The sequence below is a fragment of the Pan paniscus genome, chromosome 11, assembly GCF_029289425.2.
Source record: "Pan paniscus chromosome 11, NHGRI_mPanPan1-v2.0_pri, whole genome shotgun sequence".
NCBI lineage: Eukaryota > Metazoa > Chordata > Mammalia > Primates > Hominidae > Pan > Pan paniscus.
In genome coordinates, this window is record NC_073260.2 from 48881838 (window position 1) to 48900812 (window position 18975).

Genomic DNA, 18975 nt, shown 5'->3' on the forward strand with positions numbered 1-18975 from the left:
GTGCCTTGCATCAGTTGCGCATGGGAGTTCAGGAGGCCTGCTTTTTCATGCTCTTTTCAGAAGCTCTCCTAGATGGGAAGACCATCTTATTGGGATGGGAAGACCTGCTTATTTCCTTTACAACCCTGAAGCAGAGGGTTTGGGGTGATCAATGACTGGCTTCTAGCCTGGGTGACATGAGGCCAGCACCAGCCTGGGGTGCTGGCTGCATCTTGGCTCTGGTCTTTTCATGGACCTCGCCCTGGGCTGAATCCCTTTGTGCTAGCTCCTCCCTTATTCTCACTGAGTGTCCTCTCCTGACCACAAAGGCCACCACGGCAGTGCATACCTGGACCACCCAGGGTATCCACAGGGTCGCTGGCACTAGTCCCAGGATTCTGTACATCACTGTCACTGCTGCCCACAGGGGGGCCAGCAGCAGCTGAACAGGCATTGTGTGGTGGGCAGCAGGCCCTCCATGGCTCCCAAGGGCTCCGCAGCACTGCCTCCACTCGCTAGTGGCCTGTGGGCCACAACTGACCACTTGGAACCCTGCGGAGAGTTCCGTGCCTAACAGAAACAAGGGCCCACCAACAGGGTAGATCGTCCGTTGGGCTGGGGGAAGGGGAGGCATCCCGTGTGTTAGAAAAGTGTGTCCCTGATTTCGCTGTGCAAATTGAAAGTGGCATTACTTTTGCAGGGCCTTAGGGGAGTGAAAAGAGCTCCTGGCAGCCCTTAGCTCAGGGCACTCCAGGCCCCACCCGGCCCTACAGCACAGCTGAGGGATCAAAGTAGCGCCATGTCTAGCCCTAAGTCCGCACACGATCCTCTCAGGGCAGCGTGGTGGCCCATCCCTGGTGGGGCTCATTACCCCAATTTTAAGTTTCCTTCTGCAGCAGGGAAGCCTGGTCCTGCCTGCAAAGAGTTTGTCTCCCTTGCTAGATGGAGCTCCTTGAAGAAGGGGTTGTTTTCTTCATCTACTCTGACTTGGGACTTGTCACTTTCCCCTCTTGACCTCCATATTCAGATCCGTGAATAGGAGTAAGTGGGTAAAGGCCCCTCTAGCTTTAAAACCCCTCCAATACAGAGAGAACTCTGAAACCAGAACCAGAAGCTGAGGCGCGGTGAATGGAGCATTTTCCCTGGCATGATGGATGGGACCTACGGATCTGGCTGTGAAGGCGGTATCTTGTCACTGGAATGCCTCTGCAGACTCGGACCCTTGCAACACACAGTTTGCAAACCCATTGCAAACCCATAGTTTGCAAATCAAACTCAAGAATGATCTTCAGTATTGGTGGTTTTGTGTGGGTTTTGTTTGTTATTTTTATTTGTTTTTGAGACTTCGTTATTGGCACAACAGCTTCTGGAAATCTGTTTCACGGAGAGTATGGGGGCTTCTTTGGCCAAATGGAGTGGGTACTTATGAGCTCGGTCAGTGCCTGAGGGAGCACTCACTTCCTTGCCTGGTCATATTTTCATTGGTGTAGGCTCCGTCTGCTTGGCAGCCACTGTTTGGGCCACAGCCTGTCCGTAGGGTCCTGCTCCTCTCTAATTTGTTCAGACATTGTGGTGTGTCTGGCCATATCATTTGTCATAGGTGTAAAAACAATCACAACCAAAGCCTAAAGCTGTTGGGATGAGCAGCTGCCTGGGAATCACGCTCCTTCCTGCTCTTTCCAAAAAGCCAGGTGCCGCCGGCCAGCATCCCGCTCCCTTTGACCCGCAGTCTGTGCGGGAAGCAGGAGGTGGCCTTAGAAAGGCGGAGACCCAAGGAGCAGAGTGAGTCGGCCTCCAGCTCCACCTGAAAGCGCCATCTTGTCGCCACTTCCCTCAGGAGCAGGTGAGCTCTTCCCCGGGACCCGCTTCGCAGCTTCCTTTTTCCCCCAGTACCACTGGGCAGAGGCCGCGGCCTCTCTGGCCCTGCAGGGGACAGGGCCCAGGGAGGGGAGCCGCAGCCTACGGGCCTGAGGCGGGCAGACGGCCTGCGGCCTCCGGGCGCTGCCTGCTCCAGCCCAGGAGCCTCCTGGATCCGCCCTCGGCCGCCCAGGGCCTCCGTCTTTCACTTTATTGGTGTCTATGAGGCTTTAGAGATGCAACCGTTACAAACACAGCCAAGTACAATAGACCAGAGCGCTTTCCTGTATGAACACCCCCTGGGGCAGATGTCCTGGTTTCATTTAGCGTCTAACACAACATCTTTAGTACCATGGCAAACACTGGAACGCTACAGGCTCTTCGAATTCATAGTTAAATAACTATATATGAATAAACAGGCTTATGAGCTACATTTCCTTGTATTGAATGCCTTTTTAGTAAAAGTGTATTCAAATGATAAAATACACACCATTACATATTATAATAGTACAGATTACGTCATCTCCAATCTTCTCCAATCCCATTCTTCAATTCATTATAGGTGTATATTCTTTTAAACTTAAAAAATATTTATGTGTATTCTCAATATTTTTCTTTAGTCTTAAAGAGATAAAGAAAAAACAGTAATTCATTAAAATCTTAAATTGCCTTTCTCTAATTTAATGAGATCTTTGGTCAGCTAGTATATTTCATTTTATGATGTAAGTTGTTATTCTGAAAAGTATTTTATCAATATTGTTATTTTGAGTCATAATATTAAGATGTTCTCTCTGTGTTTATGATTGACTTTTGTCATTGAGTGACTTATTTTAAACAGTACTTCACTGTTATTTTCCATTAGAAACAGAAAAGAAAGAAGTCAGTTTTGCTGTATTTGATTGAGTCTGAGGATGATGATGGTCTGTAAGGAGGACACTGGTATAAGGAACCTCAAGAAGTTTTTACTCAATGCTATGGCTTGAATGTTTGTTCCCTCCAAAACTCATGTTGAAATTTAATTGCCATTGTAATAGTATTAAGAGATGATGCCCTTAAAAGGTGATTAGGTCAAGAGGGGTGCAGCCCCACAGGTGGAATTAATGCCATTGTAAGAGGATGCATTCAGGCCTTTCTTGCCTCAGCCATGAGATGACGTAGCATAAAGGTCCTTGCCAGATGCCAGCCCCTCAATCTTGAATTTTCCAGCTTCCAAAACAATGAGTCAATACATTTCTATTTACTATAAATTACCCAGTCAGGCATTTTGTTATTGCAGCAAAAACAAACTAAGGCACCCAATATGAGAATTTTATTTCTTTTCTTTTTTCTTTCATAGAGACGGAGTGTTGCTCTGTCACCCAGGCTGGAGTGCGGTGGCATGATAGTAGCTCACTATAGCTCACTACAGCCTCATACTCCTGGGGTCAAGGGATCCCCCCACCTCAGCCTCCCAGGCATGTGCCACCATGCCTGGCTAATTTTTAAATTCTTTTTGTGGAGATAGGGTCCCACTGTGTAGCCCAGGATGTTCTCAAATTCCTGGCCTCATGTGATCCTCTCACCTTTGCCGCCCAAAGCACTGAGATTAAAGGTGTGAGCCACCACACCCAGCCTAAGAATTTTATTTCTTCATAATGTGCCTGTTTTTCATTATGTTAAGCTCTAGTTGGCAGCCTCTAAAATGGCTCCCTGTGATCTCCACTTCCCAGTACTCACACTCTGTGTGATCCTCACCCCTGAGTGAGGACTGGATCACATGACTTGCTTCTGACTAACAAAATATGGCCATAATGATAGGAAGCCACTTCTGACAGCAGCAGCAGGAGACTCTAACCTCTGTCTTGCTTAGATGCTCTCCATGGCTCTTTTCTCTTGCCCACACTGATGAGCCCCAGGCTGCTGGTGTGACTGTCCTAAAGAGAGGCCCATGTGGCAAGGAACTGAGGGATGCTTCCAGCCAACAGCAAGTGAGAAACAAAGGCCATTAATCCAACAGCCTGAAAGGCATGAATCCTGTGAACAACCGGGCCAGAGACTTTAGAAACAGAACCTGAGATGGCCACAGCCCAGACCAACACCTTGACTGCAGCTTCCGGAGGAGCCCTGAGACACAGTGAGTCATGATTGGGTTTTTGAACCATAGAAACTGGGAGATAATAAATATTATAATCCACTCAATTTTGGAGAAGGTGGTTATGTAGCAACAGATAATTAAATACTGGCTAATTGTCCACTGATTGCATATTCTACAATGTGTAGATCTCTCTTTAGTTCACATGTGTTTTTTCCAAACAGTACAGTTGTTTTCTTTTCTTTTTTTTTTTTTTCTTTCTTGTCAAAAAAGTCCAGTTTGGGTCTGACAGTATTTTTGACATGGGGAAAATGGTACAGATGCAAAAGCATCTCTTTGTGCTTTACTACTTGAGATGTTCTGTATACAATTATTAGCTTTGAAAAGACAGGCCTGTGGTTTATCTCTGTAATTCTGAGAACTTTTAGTTCTGGTTGCCCTAGTCAGGCTAATGTAGTTAAAGGCCATGTGCTGTAGTCAAAAAAGTGGCAGGAAAGGCCCTCTACCCTCTGGCTTTAAAAATAGAGCCTAAAACCACTATCCCTAGAACAAGTAATTTAAATTACTCCAAGCTAAAAATGATTGATAGAGGAAAATTTATGAGACTGAATGTGGTAGAAGGAGACTCTGTGGATGCTCTAGATTCTAGAAAAAGAGGCAGAAAAGAAGGGCAGGAGAGTTGAGTAAAGAAATCGCCTTAAAGAAAACTGGCTCCTCTTCAAAATTGTCTCAGGCTTGGGCTGCTGGGTTTGGCAGGGCTATTGTTTAGGGGATCACCTTAGCTGTGTGTCTAGACAAAATGATTTTTCATTTTGTGCTGCGGTCTTGAACTTCAGAATCCATGACCAACTTCTTGAATCAGCTTAGCAGTCCTAAGTGAGCCTTTCCCTTAAAACACACAATTGCTTCTGACAGCAAAAGTCCAATTACAAACAAAAGGGTACATCATGTGAGAATGTTTAGGAATCTTAAGTGACTTGCTTTTCATGATAATAACTGCCTTGTATATTGCAAAATGTCCTCTGGACCCCGTGAGAGCTCTACAGAAAATATTGTAGAAAACCTAAGCATCGTGTCCAATGCTCACAGTGGGGTATAACCAACTATCAATTTAATTACAACTTTATTACTTACTATTCAATTTGGTTCCTACAGAGTGTATGTTCCTTCCGGGAATACAAAAAAATTATGTTCTAATTAAAGTATAATTATCCATCCAGTGCAGAAGGGCAGGTGTCACAATCTCTCTGCATCCTCATTACATCTGAGTATTCATGAAGATACCTCACATTTACATTCAGGCCCCATCACCGGACATTACATGTGGATTTCCAGGAAATACAAGGCTTTAACCAAACTCTTTTATTTCAAGTTAAAGAAAGTACAATTTAAAAAAAAAATCCATAGTAAATGAAATACGGTAAGATTTACAGTGACTTCAAACCCTTTACATTTTTCATTGAAATGCATACTTTCTAGGTTAACATATATTGATTGTTACAATCCTGAAATCAGTGTAATGCAGTTGATAAGATCCAGAGTTTATTACCAACACACACAGGTATCGTTTTCACCTTTTTGTCTCCTAGTGTCCAAACTATTTTTAACGATGAGCATGTCTCAGACTTTCTGTATTCCCTATGCCCTGCTTCACTCTCCCATTTCCTAACCAGTCCTAAGATTTGTGGACATATTTTTATCTTATTGAGCAGTGTCTCTATAGTTTATTCTTTTGTTTTGGTTTTGCTTCTATGTTTTCACTTGGTGTTTGGTAGCTAATAAACAGGTGGACTAAGATTCACAGGCAGATTTTTGGTGTCAAGAATGTGACAAGGTGACATTGCTTGTGAGTTCAGTCAGTGCCTGAGGGAGCACTCACTTCCTTGCCTGGTCATATTTTCATTGGTTATATGTGCTAGAGCTAAGCTTACTTTCTAATTCATTTTTAATTGAAGTGAAAATCACCACCAATTGCCTGGACATTAAAGTGTTAAAGTGTGAGAAAACAGGATGCAACTCTGTGAAAGAGAAATGCCTTACAATACACAGGTTTCCCCAGGGGTCTGTGTCTACTCAGGGAAGTAAGAAAATACAAATGACTGCTGCCACATCCTCAAGTATGTTAGTGGAAATGAGGCGTCTACAAATATTTCTGCTGTTTCACTCATTTTTCACCTGATAGTCATGCCGAGAAATATTCTACACACCTGTTTTTCTCTTGTGCTTAGGAGTTTTAGAACACAACAGACCATGGCCCCTTAAATAGCCTCCAGGGGCTGGATTTGGGGAAAGAGCAGGTTTGCAGATTGTACATGGTGTCTGTGGGGCAGAGACTCCACTCACAGAGACTGACTCTAATGAGCACAGAAAGAGTGGAGTTAAAGGAGGAAGAGAAGGGCAAATCCAAAAACAGGAAAAAAAAAAATGCCCTCAGGGTGTTCCGTCCTTCCCTCTGTCAAGCTTCTGAGCTCTTCCCCTGGGCAACGCAGCGCAGAGGCCATGCATGAAACAGAGGGGAGGCACAGAAAGAAGAACGTGTTTCAGGGGTGCCAGTCTAGGATATGAGATGGATCTCAGAGGGAGAAAGCTGAATATTTATAGCAAAAGCAATGCTAAATGAATTATAGGCCTAGTTTAAAGAAAGAGGCAAAACTATAGATCTAAATGGCAGCTGAATTCTAGGCAAAATTAATTAACTATAAATGAACACAGAAAACTTGAATGTATTTTTCTTTCAAGAATAAAAATTACATTAACAAGCAAAAAAGATTTTCTGTAAAGAAATGGATATCAGGTTTGTCTCAGAATTTTATTGTATGAATTTTAGTGTATAGAAATCAAAATGAAATACCTAACCCATGTAAGTTTTATTATTTACATCCTGCAATAGTGTATTCTAGTTAGTACTCGGCTGGTCAGCAAATAATTCTAATAGAAAAATCAAGAATGGTGAAGATGAAGTTAAACAAACTGATGATAAGTAGGAATAAAGCTCAAAAGATACTATTTCATTTCTTATATTTTTAATAGAAAAACTCTACAAAAATGTTTTCTTTTTGTTTGTTTGCTTTTTTGTTTTTTGGTGTTTTTTTTGAGACAGAGTCTCGCTGTGTTGCCCAGGCTGGAGTGCAGTGGCGCGATCTCGGCTCGCTTCAAGCTCCACATCCCGGGTTCATGCCATTCTCCTGCCTCAGCCTCCCAAGTAGCTGGGACTACAGGCACCCATCACCACTCCCGACTAATTTGTTTTTATTTTTAGTAGAGACACGGTCTCACCATGTTAGCCAGGATGGTCTTGATCTCCTGACCTCGTGATCCCCCTGCCTCGACCTCCCAAAGTGCTGGGATCACAAGCATGAGCCACCACGCCTGGCCTACAAAAATGTTTATGTTTAAAAAAAGAGACTCAAAAAATCAATAGTAATTAAAGTAGCTTCTCATTTATAAGAATAAACCACAAATCATCAGACATTTAAGGAAATAAAAGATTTATGATAAATTAACAAAATAAAGCAAACAAAACCAAACTTTTGCTGAAGGAATAATCCAGAAAAAAAAAGAAAAAAAAATTTAACTAATTTGAATTAGAATCTTCACAGAGTTTTAAGAGGTCTGGTATTACTATTAAAATAATACAAGTTTGCCATGGAAAGAGAACAGCAGGAGAATAAATAGTAAAGTATGTTTGGAGATTAAAATATTGCCAGAATGAAAACATTTGTAAAGGGGCTGCATGAATAAGAGAAAACAGCCAGAGATAGAATCAATAATTGGGAAGATGTTGAGAAACTCTTCAAAGGTGTTAAAGGAAAAAGGAAGAATGAGACAGTAAGGGTGAAAAGCTTAGGAATGTAGATACCCTCATCCAGGAATCCCAGAGTTTATCTAAGAGGATTTCTAGATGGAGAAAACAAAACAAAACAAAAATGAAAGAAAAATTGTAAGAATAATAACAATGTCAAAAATAATAAAGTAAAACATTATCTGATATGTAAAAAGTAACTGTTTACCTGTGAACCTTGTATGAATTAAAAATTGTTGAGACAGCATTAAGGTTAAAAAAAGGAGAGACAATATAAACAATATAACAGTGTAAAAGATTTAGTTAAGGAAGAAGTGAAATAAAGCTAAAAGGAATTTTTTTAAAGGATTTATTTTAATTAGGAAAGAGACAAAACATTGTTTCTTTTCATATCCCTCAAACAATACTATGTAGTTCTACATAAATATTTCTACAGTGTTGATATTGTGATTGCCATGTTTTAGTTTTTCATTCTTATAACTAATCTATAGGCAAATTTTTCAAGAAATAAGTATAGTTTCAAAATGGAATGTATATGTTGGAAACTTTAAAACATAGTAAACAATAAAACCAACAAAAATTGGGATGGCAGGAGAGAGAAAAGGAAGAAAACAGTCAAATATGCTGGAAGGAAATGATTTAATCACATTAGAAAGCTAATAAGTCAGTAAATATAGCTATATGTAATGTATATATACATATCTGTATACATATATTTTTTAAATAAAAATTTTAATAAACATCATCTCAAGGGTACATATTATCAACATGACGTCACTATTGATGTTCACTTTGACCACGTGGCTGAGTAGCATTGGTGAGGTTTCTCCGCTCTAAAGTTATGTTGTTTTTTTTTCTCTCCATTTTCCATATTGTACCCTTTGGAAGGGAGTCACTGTATGCTGCCCACACTTAAATGCAGAGTAATGCTTTATTACCCTGGGGGTGGCCATCTATATACATTATTTGAAATTCTTCTGCATAGAATATTTATCTATTCTGCATGTATTTATTATCCCATCATTTATTCATATTAGAATGGACATGTGGATATTTATTTTATACATTGTGCTATAAGCCAACATCACTTTATTTACTTATTTTTGCTCAAATTGTTCCAGTTTTGGCCACTGGGAGTTTTCAGTTGACTTTAAGATTCATGGACATACTCCTGTCATTTTGTTTTGTTTTTGAGCACTTTCTTACTTGTTTGTACTACAAGATGCTCCAGGCTTGTCTTGTATATTTTCTGTCCTAGTCCTAGGATCAGCCATTTCTCCAAGGATCCCTGTTTTCTTTTATTGAGAATGGTATTAGAAACCAAGATCTGGGCACTATATGTATTCATTGCTACTGGGGTTTGTTGCTTCTAGACCCTCTCAGCTGACAAAGCAAGAAAATACATGTGTGTGTATGATCCAATCTATATATACACATCTGTGAATATTTCTATTTGTAACCATCTGTATTTATGTTAGGCAGAACATAATTTCTGCCTAACATATGCTATATGCCTAACATTTCTGCCTAATATTTATGCTGTGTCCACAACTCTAATGCATTATCAACGAAACATCATTCTAACCTCCTTCTCTTACTTATCTGTAACTCATGGCCCCCAGTTGTGAGCAACCTGGCTCCAGTTGTCTTCTATCCATTTGCTTAATTGTCCCATTGCAGCACACATGTATAGTAGTATCAGCATTGATAATCTGCACCCGTGTGAGAAAAAACTTTATCAGCCACAGTACAGTGTTATGCACAGTGGTTTTTTTTTTTTGCCTTTAGTCTTACAGACTCTATTTTTTTCCCCCAAAGTTACTTAGGTTAAAACTTTTCCCCTAATTCCCTTCAGTGACATTTCCTCATATATTTGTGATAGACTTAGATTTTGGGGGGTCAGATTCTGTATTCTCTCCAGGATCAGATTGAATAAAATTTTAAATTCATAAATCCACTCAGAAGAAACACTAAAAATAAGAATAATATTACCATACAAAAAAATGAGGGTGTCTGGGAAGAAGAGAAAGGATGAAGTAGTAGATAAGCTAAATTTCTCTTTGGTTAGTTATTATTTCTCTTGTTTTATTATTTTATTGCATATTATTAATTATATATATTTCAAACAGGAAAATACAAAAAAAAGTATTTTGATAAACACTATTACCCACCACTTAGATTTAAAAATTGTTAACCTTTAGATATACTTTCTTTAAAACTTTAAAAATTCTTATTACAAAAAAATATAAACATATAAAATAGAAAGCCTCCATATACCCATCACCCACCTTCAAAAATTATCAATTCATGGACAACCTTACTTCATCTATATTCCCACCCATTTCTCTCACCCTGTATTATTTCGAAGCAAATTCAAGGTATCATGTCATTTCAGGTATAACTACTTCCGAACATTTAAAGATAAGGATGGCTAAAAACATAGTGAAAATAATATGATCACAACAAAAAGTGAACAATAATTTATTAATATGATTAAAATTCAATTTGCATTCACATTTTCTATTCTTTCATAAATGTCATCATTATCTAGATTTTTCTTACCATGTTTGAGTCAGGATCCAAATAAAATGCACCCATTGGTCTTGATGATAGGCCCTTTACATATTTTTTATCCTTGATCTTCTTCTCATTTTCTCCCCCTTCCAATTCGTTGTTGAAAAAATCGACCCATTTGTTCAATACCTTCCCACGTTCTGGATTCTGATTATTGTCTTTGGGTGGTGTCAAATTTAACATTTTTCCTGTCCTCTCTACTTATAAATTGTAGTTGGATCTAGAGACTTGAAAAGATTCAGGTTATTTATTTTGACAGACTACTTTACAGTTGCTGATGGACTTTTCCATCAGAAGCCACATACTCTCTGATTGTCTTCTTTTGTGATATTGGCTGTTCTGATGTTTAATGTCTAAATAATTATTAGGATTATAAAATGGCACCATTCTAATTTTATCTTTCCTTCTCACTCATTAGCTGGAATATACACGTAAGGAGAAACTCTGACTCATCTACTCCTTGGCTAGCCAGCGGTAGACTCCGTATAAGAAATGAATGATTTTTCCCCTTTACTTACCAGTTTTCAAAATAGTGACTTAATTTATTTATATGCCACATGTCTTATCCTTAATAATAGCCCTATCTGAAGTTTAAACAAGAAATAACAGAATGTGTATATTGTATTTTATTGAGTTATAGGGATCAACACCAAAAAACTGAAGATAGAAAATGTTGATAGTGGTTGTCTCTGGAGACAGAGGTTGTGAATGGCAGGAAAGAGGCTATTACTTTTTATTCGGGTCCTTTTTTAACATGTGTGTTTTTAAAAGCATATGCAAATTTTACTACTACTACTATTGTTAATAATAATGACAATAATACTTTTATCAGGAATTTTTAATTATGTGGGAAAATACTCATTTATACTATTTAAATGAAAAAGATATATATAATATATAAACTCACGTAATTGCATTAAGATAGGCAATGAATCCAGCTCAACAGAGAAAAAAGAGACAGTTAGAAGGTAATTATAACAAAACTAATGGCCAAGAGCTTTGAGCACAAGATCGAGTTCAGGTCTTACAACAGCTCTATAGCTTAGTATTATAAAAACATTCTCAGGAGTTTAATAATTTGCCCAATATCACCTAGTCTGGCTCAACTTTTAATCTGTATACTCTTGCTACTTGTACAAAGTGTGGGCCACAGACCAGCAGTGACAGCATCACCTGGGAGCCTGTTGGAAATGCAGAACCTTGGGCCTGCCCTAGACCTACTCACTCAGAATCTGATTTTTAACAGAATCCCTCATTAATTCATAAGCACATCAAAGCTTGACAAGCTCTGCTTTATAGTCTACTTATTAGTGAGTAGGGTGAAGGGTGGGACCCTAATTGTCTATTTCTCTGTCTATGTATCTATTTGTCTATCGATCTATCTATCTATCTATCCATCCATCCATCTCCTTTTATCTGTATCTGTGCATCCATCCACCCAGTGTTCAAATTGTAAATTGTCTTACAAATGTGGTTCTCTTACAGTTTGATTCTTTGAAATGGGATCCAAATAATGTCCATTGCAGCTTCCTCCTCCAGTTTTTATTTCTTGTATCTTTTGATATTTATGTGTGCATGAATCTGGATTGTTTCCTGATTGTCTGGGATATCATTTAATATGTTTCTCTGTCCTATGCATTTCCTGTATTAGATAATTGAGTATGGAGGCTAGATCAGATTCGGGTTTGATTTTCTCAGAAAGACTATTTCCTAGCGAGTGGTGTTTGCTCTCTCTCTCCTCTCTTCCTCCCTTCCTCTTTATGTATGTACATATCTTGTTCCAGTATCTACCTAATGAAATAATGGCTGTATTTCAAAAGATTAATAATAGGTATTACAAGAAACACTTTCAAATTGTTTTCCTAAAAATAAATAAAATTTAAAAAGCACTGGTTCAGTGCAAGTTAATATAATATTTGAAGAATCACTTTCAAGTAGTAATGTGAGCAATAGAGCAAGGAGGTCATGTTAGGATAAGAAACTGAAAAAATAAGGCCACAGATTACACCTGGCAGCTTTGCCTCAGCAAAGCTTCACATAGTTCATAACAGCCTCTTCTCCTCTCTCTAACTGAAGATCAAAGAATCATATATTTAAATGCCACATGGCAGAAAATGGACACCATTTAAACCAACAAAGCAACAACAGCATCAGCCCCGGAGTGGAAGAGGCTGAGAATGGTGACGCACACCTCCCTTGCCTTCAGCGCACCTCACAGAGGAATGTAGAGCAGGGACACAGAGGTGGTGTGGCCTGTGACCTGACCTGAAGACCCACCGGGATCATTGGTGTGTGTGTGTTTATGAGAAACCAGGGCAACGTTTATGCAGCTTTCTACCTATTAGGGGGCACATTTTCTTCGAAGTTGTAGAGGAAACTTGTGAAGTTAAATGTAACATGACCTCATTATCATGAGGCAGAAATTCTAATGATTGAAGTGTGGGTGACCCAAATTCTCCTCTCTCCTTCTGTATTTGTTCTCTATTGTTGCTGTAACAAATTGCCACAAACTTAGTAGCTTAAAACAATATAAATTTATTCTTGTACTGTTCTGGAGATCAGAAGTCCAAAATGAGCTTCACTGGGCTGAAATTGGCAAGGCTGGCGCATTCCGGAGGCCATGAGGGAGAATCTGTTTCCCTGCCTCTTTCAGCTGCAAGAGGCCACCTGCATTCCTTGGCTTGAGACCCTTCCTCTCATCACAACAGCTTTTTCTTCTGTTGTAGCATTTCCTAGTAATCACTCTGATCCCATGTGTCCTTTCTATAAGGACTCTTGTGATTACATCAGGCCCAACTGCATAATCCAGGATAGCCTCCCCATATCAAACTCTTTTATTTGAATCACACTTGTAAGTCTGGTCCTTCTTCATTCATCCCACATGGCTGTGCCAGCTGACCTGTTCCTGTGGGCACTGCGAGATGAAAAGGAGTACGCTCACTGACAAACTGCTTTCATGGCAGGGAAAGCATGAAAGAGGATTGATGCCCATTAATAGTGGAATGGGTAGATACAATGTGCTGTACTCCTATGATGTGATAGGATAGAGTAGTTAAAAGGAATACATTATACAAATGCATAAGGATAAATACATAGAACTCAAAAGCCATGATACATAAAAATGTAAGTTGCAGAACAGTATTAGTTATGTATATTATTTTATGACAAAAACATACATATCTTCATACATATGCAGACATAATAATATCATAATAGATTAGGAGGATGAATAATAAACTCATATTAGTGCTTGCCTGTGTGGAGTGAGGGAGATGGATCTGGGAAGAATTGACAAAGGATACAACAGCATTATTTATCATATTTTATTACCTTTAAAAAAGTCAGATATGTGGAAGTACAACATCTCTACAAAACAGATACAATTCATTAAATGTATTGCTCAATGGATTATCACAAAATTAACCCAACTGGTTACAACCAGATCAAGAAATAGAACATTTTTAGACTCCAGAAGGCTTCATCTTACTCCTTCTAATCATGACCCCTTCCTCCTGCTCTGTAATGCCAGAAATTTGATTTGCCTAATTTTGAACAATGTATAAATGGAAATAAAGTCATAGGATATATAGTCTTTTACATCAGGCTTCTGTCACTTAACATTATGTCTGTGAGACTCATCCCTGCCAGTCCTCATGACAGTATTCATTAATTTGCAGTGCTGAGTAGTATTTCTGTACATAAATATCTCACAACCTATTTATTCATTTGTCCTCATAGCCATGTGCTGCTTCCAGATTTTGGCTACTAGGAAGATTTTGTATGCACCTTTTGGTGCACACATGTATACATTTCTTTTAGATATGTGCTTAAAAATGGAATTTCTTGATTATAGGGTGTGCATATGTTTGGTGTCAGTTATTTCCAACATTGTTGTACCAGCTATCATGCTCACTAGTAATGTGTGTGTGCATATAAATACATATATTACATATATACATTTTTTTTCTTAAAGTGAAACAATAAAGAGCGGATACAATGGAGGCAGAAAATTCCTTTAAGAAATGTTGCTGAAATTGGGAACAGATAATTTTTCATCAGGGAAATAATGAATGGATAACATTTCTCTGCTGAGAGAAATGATACAATGAAGGGAGAGAGATGACAATGCAGGCAGAAAGGCCATCTGCAGTAAAAAGTCCTTCAACAGTTAGAGATAGGACCCACAACACAACTGGTGGAAGTTTGCTCTGATGGGAGGAGGGACACTTTCATCACTTCACAAGTGGTTAGCCCTAAAACATGCGTTCAGATTTGGTGAGGCAAAGGGGTTGACTTGCTGGTTCCTGCTTCTCTTTCCTCAATGAATTATGAGAGGAAGTCAAGGAAAAGGTGGTGTTGGCTTGAGGCCAATGGGGAAGACACTTGATTTAATTAAAGTAACACCAGCTGCTGTGACAAAAATAAATGCAATGAGAAAATAAATAATTTCCCTTGTAACAAGAAGTTAGGCAATACACGTTTATATTTTGTTCAGAATTAATACACCTGTTTCTGGGGAGGCTCTGCTCCACACAGGGATTCAGGGACCCAGGCTCGTATGCCTTACTGACCTACAATCCTAAGCACATGTCCTTTCAGGTCACTGAAGAAGAAGAAGTATGGCATCCCACACATGGGGGCTTGGGAAGCATGAGCCTCTGTTAACATTCACAGGGCTTCTCCTGATACCAAGGGAAGTGCCGTGTGAACTCGGTAAAGAGGAAAGAGATGCAGTTGAGCAGATCAGGCTCAACTTCAGCTGTGTCTTCTGGTTTTCCTCCACACAAACACACACTCACCCCTCTCCAAAGTCAAGAGCCAACAGCCCCTTTCTGCTTTCATTTCAGGTTTGCAGCCTAATTCCTGCTCGTACAATTTGAGAAGGCTAAGAGGTATTTTAAAGCTTGAATGATCAAAAACTTCAACAGTCAAATGCTTTTTACATTTTGCCTCCTTTTTCAAAATTTAATTTCCTCTGGAACCAAATAGGCCTTTGAGCTATGTTTTTTTGGGCAGAATTATATATCACACATATCAATAGGTTTCCTAAGCATAATTCCCAGGTCTCTTTTATTTTTCTGTTTCCTCAGCCCTACATCCTTTTTCTTTTTTTCCAAACTAACAGTAGCTACCTGGAGGACGTCCAAAACAATGAGCTTGAGTAGGATGAGAGGCTCTTAATTGGGTCTTTGTCACAAAGTGGAATTGCTTTATGTAATGGAAGAATCATAATGGGCCTGTTTTGTTCAGTGCACTTTACAGTCTACTTTTTGAAATTTGAGTTGAAAAAATAGTTTATTCTCCCTATGTTTCAAGGACCTAGCTTTCTAGATTCTTTCTATTGTAAACTGAATAATCCTTTCCTAAGTCCATTTCTTCCTCAATGTAACTTGCTAAATGCAGAAAATAAAAGTTAATGCATTCTGTCGGCGTGACGCTTCCAAACATGTTGCTGAAGGTCCGAGCTTGATGGATGGCTTTTTAGGAGCCGTACCTGAAAGGGGTGCACATCACCTGCTCATGTTCAATTTGCAGAAGCTCAACCACACGGTTGCATCTAAGTGCAAACCCTTCAGCCTTACAAACACAGAATTTCAGGGTTGCTAGCATGAAAATGAGGCTGCTGTTTGGGTGGGAGAGGTCTGGGGGTGATAAGGGGGGATGGGAGATGGGTTCTGCTCTCAGTTTCCCTATAAGCAGTAGCTTCTAACTGTTGACCTCCTTATTGATTACCTAAGAAGCAAGCAATTTTTCTAAGTGGGCATTACTTTTTCCCAGGAAAAACACAGCTTAGTTGTATACGTGGAAAACATTTTCTTGTTTATATAACTTTGAACTTGTTTCTTGTGAAAAAAGGAACTCTGACATTATTATTATTACTATCGTTAATTATTTGAGGCAGGGTCCTACTCGGTTGCCCAGGCTGGAGTGCAGTATTGCAATCATATCTCAGTGCAGCTTTGACCTCCCTGGCTCAAGCAATCCTCCTGCCTCAGCATCCTAAGTAGCTAGGAAGGTTAGTCTGACTCTCTTCTCAAAAGAAGGAATGTATGCTGTGCACCTCAATCCTGTTTGTGCTGTGGTATTATCTCAGCAAGAAGAAAGGCAGGTTTACAGAGAAACGTGGTATATAGTCATGTGGTATTGGGAGCTCCTTTGAGATTTGTGTTTGTGGGATTCAAAGTGATTGTGTGATTTTCTTTCCAACCTTTCTGTTGTTGGGTTTCAGGCATGGAGAAAGTAGAGAGTTAAGTGTAACCAGTGTTGGGATCTTGGCCAAATGAGTCTAACAAGGTTTCAAGATGGCAATGATGTTGAGTGTCTTAGATTGGTGAGTATACTGATGAATGGAGGAATCCAAGTAGAGAAAGGAGCGAAATGAAGGCGGGAAAGGTGAATAGATTGTGAGTAAACAGTGTGGTTAACCAACTGGGAGTATTAATGGGGTTGAAGAATGATTGCGTGGAGGTGCAGTTATTGAGCACGTGACCAGGGAGTACAGGCAGTGATGGTTTGCGAGTTCTGAGTTGTTGCAGCCACGATGGACCATAGGGAAGAGACAGAAGTACAGGTTTGTTTTGTTGCAAGTAAGACAGGAAATAGAGAGGCCATGATATCAAATGCACCCTCCACATGGAAGCTAAATATCCAAGTTTGTTGGGGTTGAGAGGATTCCTATGAGCCTGGTAGGAGCAGGGAACAGTGGTCATATGAAATTCTATTGACACCGATGACCAGGAGGAGGGGACAATGTTATTTCCAGTGAAACAGGCTTCCAATACGCAGGCAGGTTTGTTGTTTAGTTGTTATTGTTGTTTTGTTTTCAGGAAGAAGAAGAGATTTTGGAGTAGCAGTGGAATAATGACTGGAGACTGCAAGAGGTAAACTGAAGGGAGCTAACAAGAAACAGGACACAGCGGGCACGGTGGCTTACACCTGTAATCTCAGCACTTTGGGAGGCTGAGGCGGGCAGATTGCCTGAGCTCAGGAGTTTGAGACCAGCCTGCCCAACATGGTGAAACCCTGTCTCTACTAAAACTACAAAAGATTAGCCAGGCGTGATGGTGGGTGCCTGTAATCCCAGCTACTCAAGAGGCTGAGGCAGGAGAATTGCTTGGACCCAGGAGGCGGAGGTTGCAGTGAGCTGAGATTGTGCCATTGCACTCCAGCCTGGGTGACAAGAGCAAAACTTCATCTCAAAAAAAAAAAAAAAAAGCAGGACAGCAGGTCTTAGCCAAAAGAAGGAGAGGGCCACTTTCTGAGAAGGCGTTGAAGACGCAGGGTCATTTCTTAAACATAGAGTGCAAATTCCAATGTGGACAGCAGAAAGAGGTGAGGGAAGGCAGGAGGCCTGGGTGGGGTGAGGTGCTGGCTTGGTGGGTAGGCAGAACCCAGATTATGCTGGAGGGGGTCAGGCCTGGAAAACTGGTGGTTACTCATGCAGATGAGTATTATCCCCGAGGTTCTCTTCCCAGTGGGTGGGTAAATGTTCCAGCATATTTCTGCAGTATTATCTTTAAGCCACCTTATCTGAAGTACCATCATGTTCTCTTGGGAAACTTTCCCTTCCTGCTAGAAGAAGTTCTACTCTTCAGCTTTATAAGCAGGAGATTTCAGTGTTGCTAGCATGAGAATGAGGCTGATCTCTGGGTGAGAGAGTTTTGGGGGTGGTGATGGGGGAGGGGAGATGGGTTCTGCTCTCAGTTTCCCTATAAGCAGCAGCTTCTGACCATTGACTTCCTTGTTAATTACCTAAGAAGCAAGCAGTTTTTCTAAGTGGGCATTGCTTTTTCCCAGGGAAAACACAGCTTAGTTGTACATGTGGAAAACATTCTTGTTCATGTGACTTCAAACTTGCTTCTTGTGAAAAAAAAAAAACTCTGACATTATAGTTATTATTATTATTGGAGACAGGGTCCAACTCTGTTGCCCAGGCTGGAGAGTAGTGTTGCAATCATAGCTCACTGCAGCCTTGACCTCCCTGACTCAAGTGATCCTCCCACCTTGGCCTACTAAGTAGCTGGGGCTACAGACACGGACCATCACATTCAGTTAACTTTCTTAAAATTTTTGTAGAGATGAGGTCTCACTATGTTGCCCAGGCTGGCCTCCAACTCCTGGGCTCAAGCAAACTCTGACATTATTATGTCATGAAATGTTTTATTTTTCTTCAGCTTAATTCAAGTTATGAGAAAAATGTATGCACTCCTACCCACTCTTTTTGGCCCATCTTAGATGAGTGATACCAACCTGAACTAAATTCTTATTCTTAAATTGCACCTGTGGTAGGTAGCTTCTGAAATGGCCATCAGTGGTCCTCACCTCCTGGTATTCACGTACTGTATAATCCTGTATAATATGAGTTGGCCTTGGTGACTTGATCGTAATGGACAGTAGTGATGGGATGTCGCTTTGAGATTAGAGTATAAAAGACCGGCTCTGTCTGTGGTTCTTTCTGGGGAAGCCAGCTGCCATGTCATGAGGCTATCCTGGGAGAGGCCCATGTGGCTCAGGACTGAGGCTGAGGCTGGCCTACTGGGTGCAAGTCAGCCAGGAGATGGCTCTGTATGACAGCTGCACTGCACCATCAGGAGAAACCCTGGGCCAGAGGCATCCAGCTGGGCCATGGCCAGATTCCTGACTTATGGAAGCAGACAGATAATGAATAACCATTCAATATTACTTTGTTGAG

General features: G+C 40.3%; 1 long non-coding RNA gene across 2 annotated transcripts in view; it reads left to right on the top strand.

Moving 5' to 3' along the window:
• Nucleotides 1-547: 547 nt before the first annotated feature.
• Nucleotides 548-18975, top strand: part of LOC117981740 (uncharacterized) — a 121369-nt gene continuing 102941 nt past the window's right edge. For both annotated transcript variants that reach the window (XR_010109029.1, XR_008619672.1), the window contains exons 1-2: nt 548-1822; nt 2699-3949. This is a non-coding gene — a long non-coding RNA (uncharacterized LOC117981740). The remainder of the gene's footprint in view (nt 1823-2698; nt 3950-18975) is intronic.